Below are 19,638 nucleotides of genomic sequence, written 5' to 3'. Positions count from 1 at the left end.
AATCTGGCATCAAAATTACATATTACAATAGCCCTTGGATTTAAAATAGGTACAGTCATCGTCAAATAGTTCGTGACACCCAAAGTGGCCAAAAAGTTGACAACAAAACCTCATTCCAATTGGAACAAAGAAGTGTTGCGAACTTTTTGGTCTGTACCTACTTATCTAGCATAGGTTAGTTTATTTTTTACATACACGAATAGGTCACCCTGTATAGCTGCTATTTTTCTTTGTAAATCTTAAACAGGATAATAATCTTAACAATCTGTCGGATGATTCGATCTTACGAAACCTGTCAGCCAAGGTCTTTAGGATGCCGATGATGAGTAACTCTGAGCTCATCATGACCTCTCTCGGACGAGTCTTATAAACAGGCTTATCACAAATTATACCTATGAAAGTCTTGAGCATACTAGATAAAGTAGATAGCATTAGCATTTTACAATGTAAGATGATGAGAGATCATGTAAAAAGTTAATTAAAGATGTACTTTCGAAATAAGATTCGATCTCGGATCCATTCATGAGTACGTGGTGGTCACAGTCATGTCTACTATTTCGTGGATAAATTGTTAACGTTATTTATTACAATAACAACATTTATTAACGAGTTATTTACTGGTAGGTACTTATAAAAAAAACTTAAGAATGTAAAAATCACTACTGCAACAATTTGATCTAGAACTTGAGTTCAACGACACGTTGTCTTATAAAGTTCTGTGAAGCCAAATAATTATAGCAAAAATGAAAATTTAAGTGCGATAATTTACTCCCTTTGCTTATATTTAACTGTCAATATAGGACATGAATAAAACCAAACTTCATTAAAGAAACTTAAAAGTTCAATTTTAAAGTGACTCTACCACATTCTGAAGAATCTTCCCAACTGATTTCAAACTCTACATCTTTACAATATGTTGCAAAAACAAATAGCAAAACTTTTTCTATAACAGATTAATTTGATATTATGCTTTTAACTGTACAATCTCCCATGCATTGTATTATTGACCAAACGTAGTTGCGCCAGGCACGCGCTTAATCTCGCCAGCGTTATCAGCGATCTGATAACAGCTCGGATTACACCTGAGTGTAAACGCGGAATTTTTACGGGTAGTTAATTATAAATTGTTTCGAGATATAATGTGGTAGGTGGTTTGTTGTTACAATATTTCAATACAAAGCTTAAGCTTTACAGGGCTTTTAACAGGGACTCTGTTATAGCAATATTTCCCATTTAATTTTTTTTTTGCCCACCTTCAAAAACTATCTAACCTACTTTTTTGTTTTTTTTCTTGTGATGTACTTAGTTTTATTTATTGATATTTCACGCAGAACATTATTCTTTAATAAATAAAAACAGAGAAGTCTATATTTCTTATAAGAAAAGATATCGTTTTATATCTTCATATTGTATTCTTACGTTGCAATAAATATTAAACAAAACAAGAATCTTGTAAACTGTACAACTGTATTGAAACATCTAATAAGAGAAAATTACCATAATCTCAGAATCCAAGGCGACCAATCCATTGTTAAAATCACAGCAATGACTGGGCGTTTCGGCATCAGTACTATTTACCATGTTGGCGTACATAACACCTGCCCACATAATAATCAAATTCTTAGTCGGAACCTTCACCTGCTAAAGCTAAACGCCATCTGTTAACTAATGTTAATGATTGACTGACGAATCAATTGAATATTGTTAAGTCTGAATGCGAATCTAGTGAATACATTCTTGCTCTATCTATTAAGGCGCGCTCACACTGTTATGTGTATATACATATGTATTGTATATATACACATAGCTATAACTGGCCAGTATTTTGTTTAAGACAAAAAAGGTAACAATTAAAATGCATAGAAAAAAAAATCAATGACGCATCTAGAGTAACAGAACACGACAGAAACAAAAGAAAAAGGTTTAGCGCACTTTTTATGAATATCACTAAATAAATATTTATACAAACAATGTAACATGAAGACAGTGACAAAACTACATAGTTACTTGATCAAGCATAGATATTTTATCGATGAAATTAGATACAGCATTTATGCAACCGCCAACACACGTAATCACGAATGATTATAATTTATTACTTTCTTGATCATGATTAAGCAACACTGTTATAACTTAATTAATGTAACCAAGACACTATGTTTTTTTTAAAAGTAGGATACCTAGGTCAGGTATTAGGAAAGAGTGCAATAATTATTTCCGTTTTGACCTATTTTTAACCAATGGTTATTTTTGTGGAGGATTGTTTCAAATTCAAATAACTGCTTTGGGTTGACTGACACAAAATAAGTAGGTATAGGTACTGAACTTCTATCAAAATAATACATGATTCTAATTAAATAAATAAAAAGATAAATAAATAAATAAATTTAACCAATATCTAATATGTAGTATTTAAATCGAGTTTTGACCCTGTAATAATAATGTGAGCCTACACATTTAAATTCTCTGTCATTTTATTAATAATAACGATTTTAAAATTTTACTGCTATTTAATTCAACATTTTACAGTAACTGAAAAATAGCAAAGATTTTTCCTAACAAAGTGTGCAAGTGGCTTTATCTTTGCCATGGATCTTTCCTCACCTTTGGAACGATGTCAAGGCGCTCACATAGTGTTAATGAAATGTTTGACTCGTGATTTCATAAAAAAATACTATATAAGGTAACTTTATGGCTGTTAAGAATGCTTTACTATTGTATTTTATTATAAAAAGATATAGTATATTTGTGACAAAAGAGTGTTTGTCCGCTAGCGTTAGAGGTGCTTATTAATTTTGTATCGATTTTAAAGTTTATTGCACATAAAAACACAAAAGGCAATAAAAATTGTAAATGTTTATTCAATCAGTTTTTATAAGTCTAGCGTTTGTTCGTGGCTTCGTCTTCTTAATTCGATCTGGCAGAGAATTAATTATCGCGCGTCTCTCAAGCAATCTCTACTTAAGTTGTACATTCATCAAAATCGATTGAGCGTTTATTATTCCTATTAGTTATTCAGTGGTAGGCGTGACAACCAAACAGACAAATAGTTTTTGTTGTGTTAAAGAAACATTGTATCCCATTTCCGTCGCAATTTTTCATTTGAGGCACAAAATAATTGTCACAAACTGTCAAAGTAAGAATGAAAGTGTGGGAATAGGTTATGTAGTCCACGACGAACTTGAGTTCAGGTTACAGAGTAAACTCTTACGTAGGCCGGTCGTTCGAAATTAAAGAATGTGAGCTTACTTAAGCGTTATTTACACTTTTACTTGGTCAACAGAATTTTTGAATTCAAAATTGAGTTCAACAATCGAGTTTATTGAACTTTCAAGGTAGAAAGGTAAAAAAAATTATAGGTATGTAGATACATTTTATGATCGGGAGCTACTTTTTTCCCCAAACTGGTTATAATAATTTGTTACTCTGTCTTAATTTAATTTAAATGGTCAACATGCCACAAACTTACGATTTCCAGTTGATAGTAAAACAAAACACGTCCTATTTAAAGTAGTGTACCTGACCCAAGAAGGTGCACAAAGTAAGGCCGCACAGAAAAAAAAGAAAAAAATCTACATGTCAAAAATGCGCGGCAAAATTTTGGACCGAACGGGTTCCAGGCTAACTGGCCATTACAGCAATTTGTTGTTACGTGTCCGGCACTGGATCACCGCTTTCTCGCGTTTGTATTCACACGTTTTCGAACTGTGCTAACTCGTTTACAGTAGTAAGAAATTGCGATTTGTGATATAATAAATGATTATGGTGAGAAATTTCGTGCCTGCGCAAATAAGTTTACTTCGCGTGGAAAACATTCGTCACGCTACTAAGCAAGTCTAACGACCTTTAGTTTCTCATCATATTGATCAGGCCATTGATTTAGCTGACGTGTTGTTGACTTGTGTGCATCAAACAATACGTGGGCGACATGTAGAGACTTTATTATAATCGTTCTCATAGTAGAGAATTAAATTGTTTGCGGTTTATGGAAGCGAGTTTTTTCTTAATTTAAACTTTATTGCATAACTGGCTCTGGCTGAGCCTTAGTAAGTTTTCTTGGAAAGAGTATGTATTCGCCATTATTTTACATTTCAATTCAAAAACATATCAACCAAGATCTGTTATTTATACAAGACTGCGTAATTTATACAATACGTATACCTTGCATTTCAGGATAAACGTATTCAGTTAAAAACGTGTAATATGTATAAAAGTAAATACATGTTACTTTATAAGTCTGAAACGGAAGCACAATAAGTAGTACTTTTTAGGTAAAAACATTTTAAAAAAAAGTATATGCAAATTAAATGATCTGTTTTAACATACTTATCGCTTACGAATGTCGAAGTAACTTGGTAAACATGTTTTTGAGTAGGTAGTCTCATGTGAAAAAAAATTAAGTGAACTTATCTTTAATGAATAACATGTTATTTTTGCAATAGAGTAGAGATTGATAGAGTTCAGTTATTCTTTACTAGGTTTAAAACTGCTGTTCGCGTTAATGATTGGTATGTACAAGTAGCTAAAACGTAACTGAGAGATTTCAAACGATATCGAATTATCGAAACATTCTAGAGCTGACTTTTACATGCGAGTTCATCGATAATTGTTACGAATTTTAGAGTGTAACGACACGATTTCACAATCATCGTTTTATTCGTATCTCAGCGTTCACTGACAGCAAAATAACTGAGTACCGATTGCTGATGTTAATAAATAATTAACGAGCAACGCGAGCGCTAAATCACTGTCGATTGACCGAGCAATTACTATAATATTCACAGCTTGCATCACTGTACTGTCATAATGTCATTCATAATCATTGAACATGATGTGGGAATATTAAAATCAATTGCTTAAATTATTTTAATTTTGTACTTATTTTATATTATGATTTAAAATACACGTAAAGTAGACTACTTTTAATTCATACGTAAAAGATTTGGTAACTTAAATTCTATCGTATATTTGCTGCATTTAACTTACGTTTAAGAATTCACCTTCAGCTGTACGAAATCTGGAATAAAAAAAACATAATTAGTATTCTTATTCGTTATTTTTATTGGATAAAGTAAACTCACGACAACATTAGAAGAACTATAAAAAAGCACTTTTCCTGACAAGAAAAGTGAAATACCTCGTTTTTTACCATCTCAAGCAATTTTTCTCTCAACATGATCAAACTTTTTGCCATCAAATATGCGAAAGAAACGCTCGTGAACCTGTGTGGATAAGAAATAGGTTTTTCTCATCGCGTGCTAAGCGCGGGCGCACAGTGGGTCGTGGAGAAAGCCGGCGGGCCTTATACGTCGTGGACGTCAAGCATTATAAAACGGGTGGAAAGATATTTGGCGCGGCACCTACTCACTGTGCTGGCGACTGTGAAAAAGCAGTGGTCAAGTAGGTAACAGTTGAAAAAACTTTGTAGAATTAGGTACGACTGCAGTGCTAGGCACTCAAAACACCTATGTAGAGTCAGTTGTTCTTTATGTATAAGCTTCAGAGACTTCAGACCCTTTTCAAATGTATACGTTAAAAATAGAGTTACAAAATCTACCCTTCAGGTTTTTAGACGCAGTAAGTAATCTGACTATTCCTTGAAAGATCAGTCAATCAGGAAAATCTATTGTGTAATTTATTACTACCTTACGTTCTTACAACAGTGATTAAACATACTTCCGATGTCAATTAAAGTTATACGTTTTAATTTATAATAAGTTACATCAGATTCCGATAATCACGTGAGTGTGGTGGAGCGATAAAATTTACTTGTACTTTTAAATCCGTTCGCTTCAACTGCAATGGTCTGTGCAAGTACAATTTAACGTTCATTGAATAACATTTTAAACTATTTATTTTCATATAAAACAAGAAACCTCAATTAGCACTTTCGCCTTCGCAGAATTTTAATCAATCGCGAAACAACTTGATTCGCAACGTAATAAACATAATTCACCATATCTTGGAGAATTTTAAGAGGCTCATTTGGGCCGCGATAATATATCGGCGTTTTTTAACTTTCTTTGACTTTTAAGCCTCGGAAAGTAAGGTAATTTGCGCGAGTTGGGATACGACCGTACGTTGATATCCAACGAGAACGATCATTGGGCCAAATTGGGGCAAACATTCGATTGTGTTGGTCGTAAAAATGTTGGCGCCCCACTTTTTTGTCAAACATTCCGCAAATGATAACTTTATGTGCACAGGACAGACCACACAAAACGATCATTGGGATTCAGAACAAAAACTCGATAATGGACGTTTATAACGTCTCTACTTTATCGGTCTCAGAAAGGTTATCAACGTTAGCAAAACATACAAAGCATGTTATTTTTCGTGTTTTAATCAGTACAAAATGTATGCCAAAGTTCGCTTGTGTATGTCGATTATCTCTCTACTAACTGAGCAACCGTTTACATATTTAAATTTTAAAAAAGTGATATTATAGTAAAAAGAATAAAATGATAAATGAGGTACAATACTTAACAGAACCTACAACAATCACATTGTAAGCAAGCATCAAGATTGCGACAAATATGGGCATCTAGCACAATCACCCACTTATCCAGATCAGTGACTGTGCTTTTTTTTCTACAAGTATCATTTCTCACTCGTTCGTTCGTTCGTTCGTTTCAGCCGAAAGACGTCCACTGCTGGACAAAGGCCTCCCCCAAGGATTTCCACAAAGACCGGTCCTGCGCTGCTTGCATCCAGGTACTTCCCGCGACCTTCACCAGATCGTCATTTCTCACTCACCCTAATAAAACTTCATCTAAAACAATTTGAGTTAATGCCGTTAAGTTATTGAAAACAGTAAGATGTCACCTGTTGCGGTCTAAATGGTTAGAAAATTGAATGGCAGCAAGATGTGGACTAGATAGAGGCTGATGTCAACGATCCAAGCAGTTTCGTCTTCATGCTTCATGATTAGGTCGTGGGAGATCAAGGTCTGAATACCACTAAGTTTCGTAACTGCTCTGTGATACGGCAATTTGCTTTTTAATTTTATATTATGTTTTTTGTGGCGTTTAGCATTTGCTTATAACAAGTGGTGTGTGTGATACGAATGAAATCAGATAAACAGGTTGGAATTTTGTAATGCCACCTGAAGGGAAAGTCGGTAGGCTCTTAATACTGTATAATACTGATAGAAAATTTTGCTCAAAGAAAACATTACATTTTATTAAAGAAAGAAAATTCAAAAATTTCCAAAAATTCACTTACCACACTTACGCAGATATTCCTGTTGTTTTATTAATTTAATGATTTCTGTTATACGGGCTTGTGGTAATCGATAAGCTAATGAAAAGATAAAATATTCTTTTTGTATTTTGGTAGTAATCGATGAATAGGTTCTGCAGATTTTCTATAGAAACGAGTTCATATGTGTGACGAAGATGATTGAGCATTTCATTAAAAAAAACCTAGGTATGCATAATTTGTTGTTTGTTTGGCCAACAGGAGGCGTGTCGTAAGAGGCGACAAAATCCCTGCAGCACCGGACGGGCAGCAGCGTCTGCGTGCGAAACCTTATAAAAAACTGCGATCGCCAACCCGCCTGCCAAGCGTGGCGATTAAGGCAAATCCCCCCCATGGAGAGGAAATCCTTGGGGGAGGCCTTTGTCCAGCAGTGGACGTCTTTCGGCTGAAACGACGACGACGATACATAATTTATTGACAGACAGTGTATCATATTATGTCTACGACTAGCAAATTGCGTAAAACTTCCTATAATAGCTTCCTAGCCCCGTTCAGTCCGGATGCGGTTCAGTATGCGGCGCGCGCGCATCGTATCCGCCACGGTGACACGGAGGCGCGTGCCCATTCTCTTCATATAAATGTAAATGTGACTCGCGCGTTACAACTATGGGATTTATAGAGAAACCTGCCCTCACTGAGGTAAAACAGGATTGGAAGACTGTTTGACCCTCAAATACCATCTGGAAATTTAATCCATTAGATTATATTGTTGGGTTCAAGAATCGAGAGATTTACAATCACAATTGAAATATTTTATGTTATTCGTGTTCATTTCAACAAAGAATAAAAGAGAAAATAGTTTTGTGAAGGTTACAATGTAATAAATTACTATCGAAGAATTTTTGAAGCAATAATAGCATACTTTACGACATACTGAATTTAATGCTTAATATTTTTGCTTATTCTGTCTAACATCACGTGCGCTGGCGGATTCACACACAAATAAATCGGATATTTAAACTGACACCTTCCTACAGTTATTGCCGATTTCGTCACACACATATTACATCAGTAGGGCTATTGCATAACGTCAACCAATGAGAATTAAAGATATGTCAGTCATCATCGAACATCGCTTTCCATTAAAGATTAAAAGATAGTATGTATAAAAAGGTCTGGTGCGAAGACGAGAATTATATTCTGTTCCGTATGACGCTGTAAATGTAAATATGGCGAGTATTGAAATCAACACCCTGTAGTGTATAGTTATGATTTTCCATTCACTCGGAAAATCTGAATAAATGTACCTATATAAAATAGCGCCATATCGAATAAACGTATTACAAATTAAAATTAAACATTGTAGAGTGCACCACAGGGTACTGGAAAAATAGAGCTGGTAATGTGTATCTTACTCGTAGAAAAGCTCAAACCAAAACTAGTAACGAAGTATATTTTAGCGCCATTTTTGTCCTTATTCCCTACCTATATTTTAAGTTCAATGTAATCTCGAAGGCTGAAAATATATAAATCATGAATGTAATCATTTTGATTTGCAGTTGATAACCTTGTTTCAGCATTTTACTACCTACTTGATAGAAGAAGACCAATATATGCTCGTCTTTGATTTTGGGCTTATCGGTTCATTGTATTTTGTTAAGGAACACCAATAACGCATCAGTGGCGATGGCCGAGTAGAAAGCTCGGGTGATCGTTTATCAGTTACGCAACAAGGTGCCGATGTTATAACAAAATCATCGATTGTTCCGACATCCCAATGTTTGAGTAAGGTTTAATATGCGGGTTACAAGCCAAGAACTAAGCTAAATTACTTTAGCTTCGCTTCGTTCGCATAGCTAACGCAGTTTCCCAAACTGTTTGTATCTTAGTTTGCAGCTGGCACAAAAGTATGGATAACTGTTTTAACACTGTACTATCCTTGCATTTTCATTGAAATTGTAAAAAATAACAGCACTATTTTAATTATAAACACCTTTTTAACTTCCCCAAGGACCGGTGTTTGTGGAAATCCTTGGGGGAGGCCTTTGTCCAGCAGTGGACGTCATTTGGCTGAAACGAACGAACTTCTAAACTGCACATATGACAAATAGCAGGAAATTACTAGTAACTGGCTGTTTATAAACCTAGAACTAGCAAACTAGTTCGAAATGTACCTGACACCGGACATCGATATGAATAAGGCGATTATTAACCTACATAAACCTGCAATACATGGTATACGTCTCTGAAATCATTACACCCGTACTTGATAGCTTACAAGACACATAAATATTGTTCGAAACATATCTTTCATGTTACCAATTCTGAATAATTATCATCAAATGAAGGCAAAACTGTTCATACCAAAAGCAAACTTTAACTTTTTACCCTTTTTCAAATGGAAAATAAATCATAATATATTTATCATTTACTCTAGTACCTTTTGCTTATTTCTAAGTCGTGTAGATTGTAACAAAAATCTGATGTCATTCTTTATTAGCTACCACTGACGCCTGACACGACCCAACGTATTGACGATGGATTAACGTGCCCTTCGAAGCACGGTTCCACATTTCTCTGCCGATCTTAAGGTTTCTTTTAAGCAATATCCAAATTCGAAGCTTTTATTCACTACTTATGATCTTTCCAGGGCGCTTTACACTTCCGAAATCCGAAACAAAGTGAGCCAAATTACATCAAGTCCCGCCAAAAAATCAAACTCTGACAGCCTTTGCTTAATGTAGCAAGAAGTAACACCAATAAGGAAGATCGATTTCACACGAATCGGATGCGATGGAAGGTTCCACACAATGGCTCTTCCTGTGCTATTGGCGCAGCCTCAGCAACTTGTTATTAGCTTTACGTAAGCTGCTACTTAATAATTACATGTCACATCCTATAATAAAGTTTTAGTGCTAGCTTTACTACTTAATTGCGGTGATGCTGGGGACACTAATCAGCGTATCTCGGTTTAACTGAAGATGGTAGAGTCACTTACTAGTAATCTGTGGTAAAGTTTAGTATTTTAGAGGGTATCGTAAAATACAAATGACATCTTGTTGTAAACTTGCCCGTTAGAACTGCATAAAATACATTTTTATCATCATTAGGTCCTTAATAACTTATTATTTGTAATGATTTAGGTACCTCTTCTTTACCAGTCAGTTAAGTCATTTTCAATTTTACTAGAATCTGAGATAGACTGACCTGATTATCGAATTGTTAATTTCTCTAGCCCCAAACTGAGTAGATCTTGGACTATGAGTAGTATTAGCAGAGAAGAGCTATGCTTCAATTACGAATATTACATTGTTTAATGCACTGTTGTCAGAACAATTATGTGAAAAGAAAAAGTACTTATCTACCAAACCTCGTCAAGCGTCATGAACTTGAATAATCAGTAAGAACATATCCTAACATACATTAAACATTTTCCTACTCAGAGCCTCAAATTAAAATCAACTCAATAACACCTCAAATTGCCCCGCACGAAACTGAACCCGTGACCTCTGCGCCGTAAACCAAATTAATTAAACGAGCCAACAGAGCGTTATGACCTTTCATTTTTAAGAGATTCAAGTACGTATGCTAAGTGAAAACATATTGTATAATATACGAATAAAATAATACATAATAAAGCCGAATAAAGTTTCAAAACTTTGTGCTTAAAGAAGAACGGTCACGCCCCATACAAAAAAACCCAGACCCGACAGAAACGAAACATACCTCAGTTTTTTTATCATGTCTTAATTAGTTGAATTATATATTTTTTATATTCGAAATCTATGTATAACACCAAAATATTACCCTTTGTTTTTGTTTAGGCGTTATACAAAAACTAATACAAAATGCTTATTTATCACCAAAATTGGTAAATGTATGTACCTAAATGTCCATTACAGCTGCTATGGAATGGAATGTATCTAGGTGACCTGGAGATACAACCGGATTATACAGGGTGGTTATACATATGGAACGATAAGTGATCTCACTCGATTATTTCTAAACTATACAAGATATCGAAAAACTAGTTACTGATTCTGAAAGTGCTTCACGAGCTCTTTCAAATGGTACCATTAATAGGGTACAGATTATGGAAGCTGGTAACATTGAATTTTTGGATTTTGTAACTTATTATTTTTTCCATCCTGTATAATCCGGCTGTATCTCCAGTGTGCCTACCATGAGTTTACGTTAGGTGAGCTCGCTAGCGAATACGTCAAAAAATTATATGAAGATTTATTAAGAGTTTATTTCTTGAAAGTAGCCGCTAGGGGCGCTGCACAATATGTCATACATTTAAATGTCATTTTTTTACGCAGTCGCTAGCGAGCACACCTAACGTAAACTCATGGTAGGCACACAGGTCACCTAGATACATTCCATAGCAGCTGTAATAGACATTTAGGTACATACATTTACCAATTTTGGTGATAAATAAGCATTTTGTATTAGTTTTTGTATATAACGCCTAAACAAAAACAAAGGGTAATATTTTGGTGTTATACATAGATTTCGAATATAAAAAATACATAATTTAACTAATTAAGACATGACAAAAAAACTGAGGTATGTCTCGTTTCTGTCGGGCCTGGGTCACAGATGACCGTTCTTCTTTTACACAAAGAATGTATTTGAAGTTTAAATGCATCAAGCAACTCGTTATGCTTTTAAATTCTTAACAAAAGCATAAATTCATAGAGATTTATTATTTCAGTTAGGTTACGATGGCGAACCCTTCAAACTGAAAATCAAACGGATCATAGGTACATATTTATTTAAAACATCAGTCATACAATACTTTTCTTCTGATTGACTTCGTAATTACGGTCGACGGGAATCGAACTGCGTCCTCTCTGATCGGAATTCCGATGCCAAAACTGTCGCCTCTAAAATTACGCCCCAGTCTATAATCTTTTTCTCTATCAACTGCCATCAAAGTTTTAAATTATCATAGAATTTAAATGGTGTTATAAAGACACTTCTTACACCAATAGCATGGTGGTCTGTCAGGCCCACTGACAGGATGGGTGGTCGTTATAAATAATTCTTCTCATTGTAATAAATTATATTCACTCCCATTCAGAGGGTGGATGGATGATGTAGGTAGATAAGTAAAGAAGAGATGACATTATTACAACAAGTCCTAAGCGTCTACAAGCATTGTTTAAAAGATGAGATTAAACTGGTTTTCGAAGATCTAACAGTGAATTCTTAACGAATATTTAGGTTTTGAAACCTATTTGGTTCTATTTTTAGGTAAGTCCTAGATTCCTATGTTAAATGAGTGAGATTCAGATAAAATTTACTAGGTAGGTATAGGTATACAGGTAATTATTTTTGAGTTAGACTCTCTATAGGTATTTCAATAACTCATAAATAATTTTTTTGATCAAATCAAGTCTAGACATTAATCATAATAAAGCACCGAAATATCGATTATGAATACTTATTATTACAAATCAATAAGACTTGTATCTGGTAGAAAACTTTACGTGTTAATCTTAGTTTTATGTGTACATAAAAATAACAACTTTTAAAGGTTAATTACGAATTCCACGACCAGGTTTTTTTGCAGTAACTTAGTCATGTCTTTTTATAGTAGGTACCATGTTGACTTCATGCTTACTTAGGTGTTGAATTTTTAAATAATTCCCCCAAGATTGTATTTAGTACCTGACATTTCAAGGCTTTAGTATTTCTTTTAATTAATTTTATCAACATATTCGATTTAGAAACTTCAAGACTATAATAGACAGAAAACGTAGGCTGGTTTTTTTTTGTAATTCTAATAATAATAATTGATTTGTTGTAGAAATACTAACATAAAAAGTGTATAGTTTAAAAAAGTAACAAACTACTAAATGGACCTACATTTTACTGAAGAAACTTGAAGGCAACGAACCGTCTTGATAAAAATGCAGACTTAAAACTGCCTCAAGCTTCAATGCACATAAATACAAAAAAGGCAGTAAACTCTTGTAGAATTACGTCAATTCTGCATCTTAAATGCATGCTACGTCATCATCTCGGTAATCTCGTGCGCATTTCGGCGTCGAAAGTGCGAGCGAGCGGCGCTTGCGCATATCTGCGAGTTTCGCCCACACATCACGGGCTTTCGGACTTTCTTTCACACGCCGTATTTGCGTTTTAATGCAACCGATAATGAGCACTCTTTGCTAATATCCAAGTAAAAGTTTACGGCTTTAGTTTGTCGTTTACCACTTGCGAAGTAATTGTCAAACAATTAAAATGCAAATTGATCCGAGCATGTTAATAAGGCGATATAAAATCAATTACCCGAATGCGTCACTTGTTAAGTTAGAAACTGAGTTAATCTATTTGTTATTATATTGGATATACGATGTAGCTAAGCCAATTAGGCAATAATGATGTCTTTTAATTTGGTCAGATCAACTTTGAAGTTAAATTATTTTACGTAGGAGTTCATTATATTATACTAACGATAGATAAATCTAAATTGATTAAAAATCTAGTTATTTATCGACACGATAGTTCATTAAAATAATAGCAAGTTTAAACTAGTAACGTTAGACATTATAATCTCATTATCAAAAGATTAAATGCGTGAAAAAAATATACAAAAAGTTGTAGATCGTTGATGTCTTTTATATGAGCGATAAGATGTTACATTTTGTTGATCATTTAAACAATAAAAATGCATTTCCCGACAACACAATGTCAAGTATTGTTGTTGTTGCACCGCAAGTATGCAAACAAACAGAGGACAATCGCGTCCTTTGTTCGGGTGCAATGTTTGTTTACAAACAACGCATTATAACAACGTGACGGTAGTTTGTTAATGACTTTTAATCGTAGAAAAGTATGGCTCAGATTAATATAACTAGTAAACTATAGCAAAAAGACCTGCTTTATTTAATTAAACTGTCGTTTTATTATGGAGAATATTAAAACAAATTCATGATGCCCAAAAATTTATTCTTAAACTTAAAATACAGAGAAATCTTCAATATTGTTCAAGTCACGTATAAATTAATATTAAAGCAGTCTTAACCATGATTTAATACCCCGTCCACGATCAAAGTGAAACACCCTGACATTTGACATGTCACTTGTTTCGCTGTCAACGTGACAGGTGACAGTCACGTGAAAGTTGGTTGAGTCAGAGGTGGCTCGCCACTGGTTAAGTGTGCCATTTATCAACGCATCTTCTTAACATTAAAAGCCGGCCCTGTCACTTGAGTTGGGCCAAAATAATAACAGGTTTCGTTTCACAGTTTCACTACATGCTGTGTAGAAGATAGTTTTCTTATAAGATGGTGCAGTTATCAAGAAATTAACTGCACTTTTGTGATTCTCATAAAATAAAGACATAAAGGCTTTCTCTAGGCGCGTTAAAACAATTGGATGAAGAAGCATACGACAAAATACAGGCACGAAACGCATGGGTGATTCTGCGGTCAGAACACCGAATATCTGAACTGACCGGTTCAAGTTAGGCGTCAGATGTACAGTTAGTATTGGTTACCTCTAATACAGTTACCTTTTGCTTCTCTAAATTAGATAATGTCAGTATTTGACCAATTTCCATGAAGTGAATAAAGGAACTTAGAAAAATCTATAAGTGGCACTAATTCTAACGTTTTTCTAAAATCAGATTGCAACTACTAAACTCATTAATCATTGCAAAAGTGAACATGTCCATGTTGAACGATCGTTTAGCAATAAATCTTATAAAAAAGCAATTACTTACCAAGTAGTATTTCCTAATATTGACTTAGCGTCAACGAAATCGCAATTCCTAAGGCGTAGAATTTCCGCGTTTTTTCTTGGGCCTCGCAAACCTAACATACCAGCGCAGCGTCCAAGCACTGCGTGCAACTGCTTATCCAAGAAACCGTCTCCTGACTAGAAACAATTAAGCAACTCACCTTATTATTCTTTCGCACGCAGAAATCCCGTAGTTGAACAAAATTTACCAAAAATATCACTATAAGCCCGCAAACTAAACTTTCATATCACTGTCCTTGCAACGAAAACAAGCTTTCCTATCGGTAAGTTTGGATTACAATATCTTATTAACTTGTTCGATATCACTTGTTGATTACAATGTACACCAATTAGCAAGTTTATGTTAAGTGGAAGTCACCGCGAGCAGAACGTGCGTTCCGTGCTGCGGTCCGCGGAATACTAAAGTGAAGGAAGAGAAGTGAGAAGAGACACGTCACTGCGCCCGCGCCGGGCTCACCTTTACTTGGGGTTACGGCGACTTACAATCTTGATAGTTGCTACGAAATTAAATACGATTAAGTAGAATAAATACAAAGGGAAATTAATTGAATCATGAATAGGCAATCGTTATAGGTATAAAGGTAAATAAAGATAGATACTGAGTATGACACACAAGTGACCAATAAAAGAAATTAATGCAGGTTTAAAACAGCACAAATTAGGCGATCGTATTGCTAGGAAGTGAACTCTTTCAGAAAAACCAGGATATTTTACGATAACATCTCAAACCAGTACGTACCGACTACGTCTAATTAGGTTTAATTGTCTTGTCTTAAATTAGGTAAAAAACTTGTAAAGTATATAATGTGTTAAAAGTGGCACAATTAGCAAATTGCAACAAAACAAACTTGTTACTTACCAACCTGTTATTATGAAAGTGTTGTATTTTTGTGAAAATTATCAAAACAAATCATTTTTAAATTGACCAAAATAAGTCCAATATAAATGAATTGTAAATTACCAAACAACATTTTAGTGAAATGATAACGTTAGGTAACTTCTTCATTAATTGAAGTATGAACTCTTCATTTAATTACAAGTATAAATCTAATTGCAATTACTTGGGGTCGCGTTCTATAGAGACGGATTGAAGTAAGGATCCATTGCTTTTTGGGTCACTTCAAATGTTCAAAATGTTCAAAGTTCAAATATTTGCTTCAGTAACAAAAAACAGGGTCTTTTTAACGCTGTTATAAGATGCAGTGTTCTTCTATTTGTGAACTTATTTCAAATAATTCATTCATTCATTAGAATTCAGTCAAACAAGTTATTTATGTTGTCCTTTTTCTTTAATAAACCAATGACTAAATTCAACCATTAAAAACTTGTACTAAGTCAAGCACCAAACACATAAATCGCGCTATAACCTCCAGCATCGCGGTATGGCCTCGATATTCGGCGCAGCCTCTCTACGCTCCATCTGACTGCCTTGCCTATCGACTATCCACATCACTAGAACTATGCGAGATCGTGAACCGCAACGTTAATGGCAAATACTCCGTGCCCCAGAAAGGACGCTGTAAACCTAACATGGCAATCAAGCAATTAAGCAATTAACAAAATCGTAACGAATTAACGGATTATAAAAGGTAAATCAAGGTTGCGGATGTGATAATGGAATTTTTCAGTGAAAAACATTTACAAACTCGTTAGTTAGTCAGATTACGTGAACCAGTTAAGAAGGAAATCCAATAGCTTGTTGTTGTAAATGTATGCCTATCCCTTTGCAAATTAAAAGCCTGTATGTAAATAGAATTAAACGTAAACAACTGCAAGGATTGAGTTGGATAACTCACTCAAAAACTATCTAAAGCGAGTATAAACCCACCCTAATCACGTTGCATGCAAGAGACCTTTTATTTGAGTGTTATACAAGAGACTTCATGACAAAACAATCCAAAAAACGACTAAAGCTGCTTGTCCCACAATAAAACAAATAAATGTAAGCACTAAATACATAACAAGTCTGTTGTAGAGAAAAGGGATAAAAAAAGGGATACTTAGTGTTAAATAAGAATCAACCTAGGTATACCCTTTTAGTACCTAATCATTACTCGTATATTATGTAAAAATAACGTACAGAGTAAGTTAATTAAAATGTTTGTTGAACTGGGGGTCTTATTTAATTACAAAGTATCAGAAAATTATTTACATCGATAGTCAAATAGATTGGCAGTTAACCTGTTGAGCTGCAAAAGTTAATTATAAATTATATCTTTGCGCTATAACCGCAGATCCATTATCCATGTTAAAGAGGCTTTTAAATCACCTCCAGTAATGAGACGAACGATTTAAAACCTGTAATAGGTACAGATTACACGCTTAACTTGTTTAATGCAAAATGTAGAGACTAGATAATTATGTAATACCACAGGAATGTGAAAACTTATCAAGATTTCCTCATTCCTACTTAGAATCCACACATGTTTTATTTTTAATGCATTAAGAATTCCAAATTAACGAATTTGCAGAAATCATCATAACCAACTGGGAGACCTACAATGTTGGGCGCCAAATAGTAGGCTTATTTGTGTCTCGCTACCGTGTACCTACAGATTACAAAGTCGACATAATTATTTAGCTACACATTGAAACATTGTATGTGTGTAATTTGATTGTAAAAGGTGGTATTTAGCAGCAAAAATGTCGACCGTACATTTTACTTATTAAATTTTACTACAGGTTTCACTTTTACTGAAAGCGGTCAAAATATCATTTTATCTGCGCCGCTTGACAACGCAGACTTACCGATGGCTCGTATGCCGAGCGAGTTAAACGAGTCGTGGAAAGTCCCCATGTGGGTCACAACCTGCCATGAACTTGACCGGGTCTGTACCCGGTCCCGATAATGCCGAAAATTATACGGCGACTACACACGGCCAGACGATAAATATACCCTTTGTACCGCACATCAGACTATGCATTTCTGTTGAAAAATAGCATCTATTACAATTACATAAGGTGGTATCTGATGTCTGTATATCATGCTCGAACTATCAAATTCAGGCAGTTATCGTAAACCTGTCGCGACCGGGAATTTTTACGGCAATTGAAAGTAAAGTTATGTGTGTGATTAAAATTATGGGTAGGTACTCATAATAATTATAATAAATCCCTGCATTTATTATGAAATACGATAGTTACATTTATACTTATTGGGTGTTTTAGTAAAAACTCAATAATGAAACGCTTTCATTGACTCAAATAATAACGGTAAATAAATATGGTATTCCTAAAAGGATGGAGTGATGGAGCATAACCACAGTTAATAGGCAACTATTATAGCATAACTATGCAGTTACTCGTTGGATAACTATAATGTGTGCCGATTTGGCTTGGAATAAACAATAAGCAATAGTTTCTTCTTCCTTACAGCCTTAATTTCATGCTTTTCAATTATGATAGCGCTATTCGAGGAACGTGCAAAAAGTTTAAGACAATATATCGTTTATTCCAAGCCAAACCAGTGAATCCTTCTGTATTAACAGTGTTTCTAAATCTGCTGGTTTTAAACCTAGGAAATAACTTCTTAGAGAAGTCGAGACTTTTGTGATAACGAACACAATGATAAACATTTGCCGAGACCCCCTATAAAACTGACCGATTGTATGCGCAGGAGATCCCAAAATTAATGACCTAACTCATTCAAATACATGTCCATAGCCTTGTTTTCCACCAAGATAAGAATTTGAGTTACGAGCGTGTAACCAGATAAAAAACTTATCTTGTACAGCTAATATATTATCCCCAAAGATACTATCTGAGAAACTGGTCACATAATGTATAATGTCGTCTTCTATAATGGTGGTTATATTTCTGACCGAATGCCTCGAGTGCCTTGTGTGACACAGATGTATTTTCGTTGATGTCAATGTTTAGCGACATTTTTTGAAATGTGTATTCTGTTAAATACGAAAGTGGTAATTTACTCTTTAAAAGTCTCAATATTATGTTACGTGTTTTTAAACGACACATTATAAATCTAAATTAGGGAGAGTAATCATGTCCATAAGAGTGATTTTGTGAGTCAGTTTGTATTAACTGTGGCATGTTATATGGTTGCAATATGGGCGATTGTGTGTGGATGTATAAGTCATGCAAAGTGCGTAAATATTTAGATAAGGAAATAACTAAAAGCAAAAAGTAAATAAAACGCATAATTCTTCATACAAACAGATATATAATTTACTTTGACACCGTCAACTTATAATAGATTAGGTACCAATAATCGTCTTTACAACATTCATTAAAACTACGCAAGTGAAAAACAAAATCGTTTGAGGTACAAATAATAAAATTAATTACACAACTCAATTATACATATTACCGACAGAAATGTATCGATAATATACTTATTTTAATAAATAATACTAATATTTTAAACTCTTTCGACATTTCACGGATTTTATCGTCATAAATAAATTAAGAAATTATTATACAAGTTTGTATCCGTGCGTAATAAAAATCATTAGATTACATTTTCAAATTAGTGTTCCCAGTAACCCCAAAAAAATGAGTGATCTTAAATTTTTTTACCGTCAATTCATGTTAAAAAAATTAAAACAAGTGAAAACTTATCAGTGCGCAACCCAAAATCAAAATGGCTAAATTTTTACTGTCAATTTACAGCTTAAAATTGTTTTAAAAACCCAACTGATAAACATT

At 34.2% G+C, this 19,638-nt stretch overlaps 1 long non-coding RNA gene across 1 annotated transcript in view; it reads right to left on the bottom strand.

Moving 5' to 3' along the window:
* Positions 1-15,360, bottom strand: part of LOC135082247 (uncharacterized) — a 75,397-nt gene extending 60,037 nt beyond the window's left edge. Inside the window, exons 1-2 of the long non-coding RNA XR_010259376.1 lie at positions 15,114-15,360; positions 4,987-5,017 (exon numbers count right to left, since the gene is read on the bottom strand). This is a non-coding gene — a long non-coding RNA (uncharacterized LOC135082247). The remainder of the gene's footprint in view (positions 1-4,986; positions 5,018-15,113) is intronic.
* Between the last annotated feature and the right edge of the window lie 4,278 nt (positions 15,361-19,638).

The sequence above is a fragment of the Ostrinia nubilalis genome, chromosome 21 (assembly GCF_963855985.1).
Source record: "Ostrinia nubilalis chromosome 21, ilOstNubi1.1, whole genome shotgun sequence".
NCBI lineage: Eukaryota > Metazoa > Arthropoda > Insecta > Lepidoptera > Crambidae > Ostrinia > Ostrinia nubilalis.
This window is presented reverse-complemented; position numbering and strand designations above follow the sequence as displayed.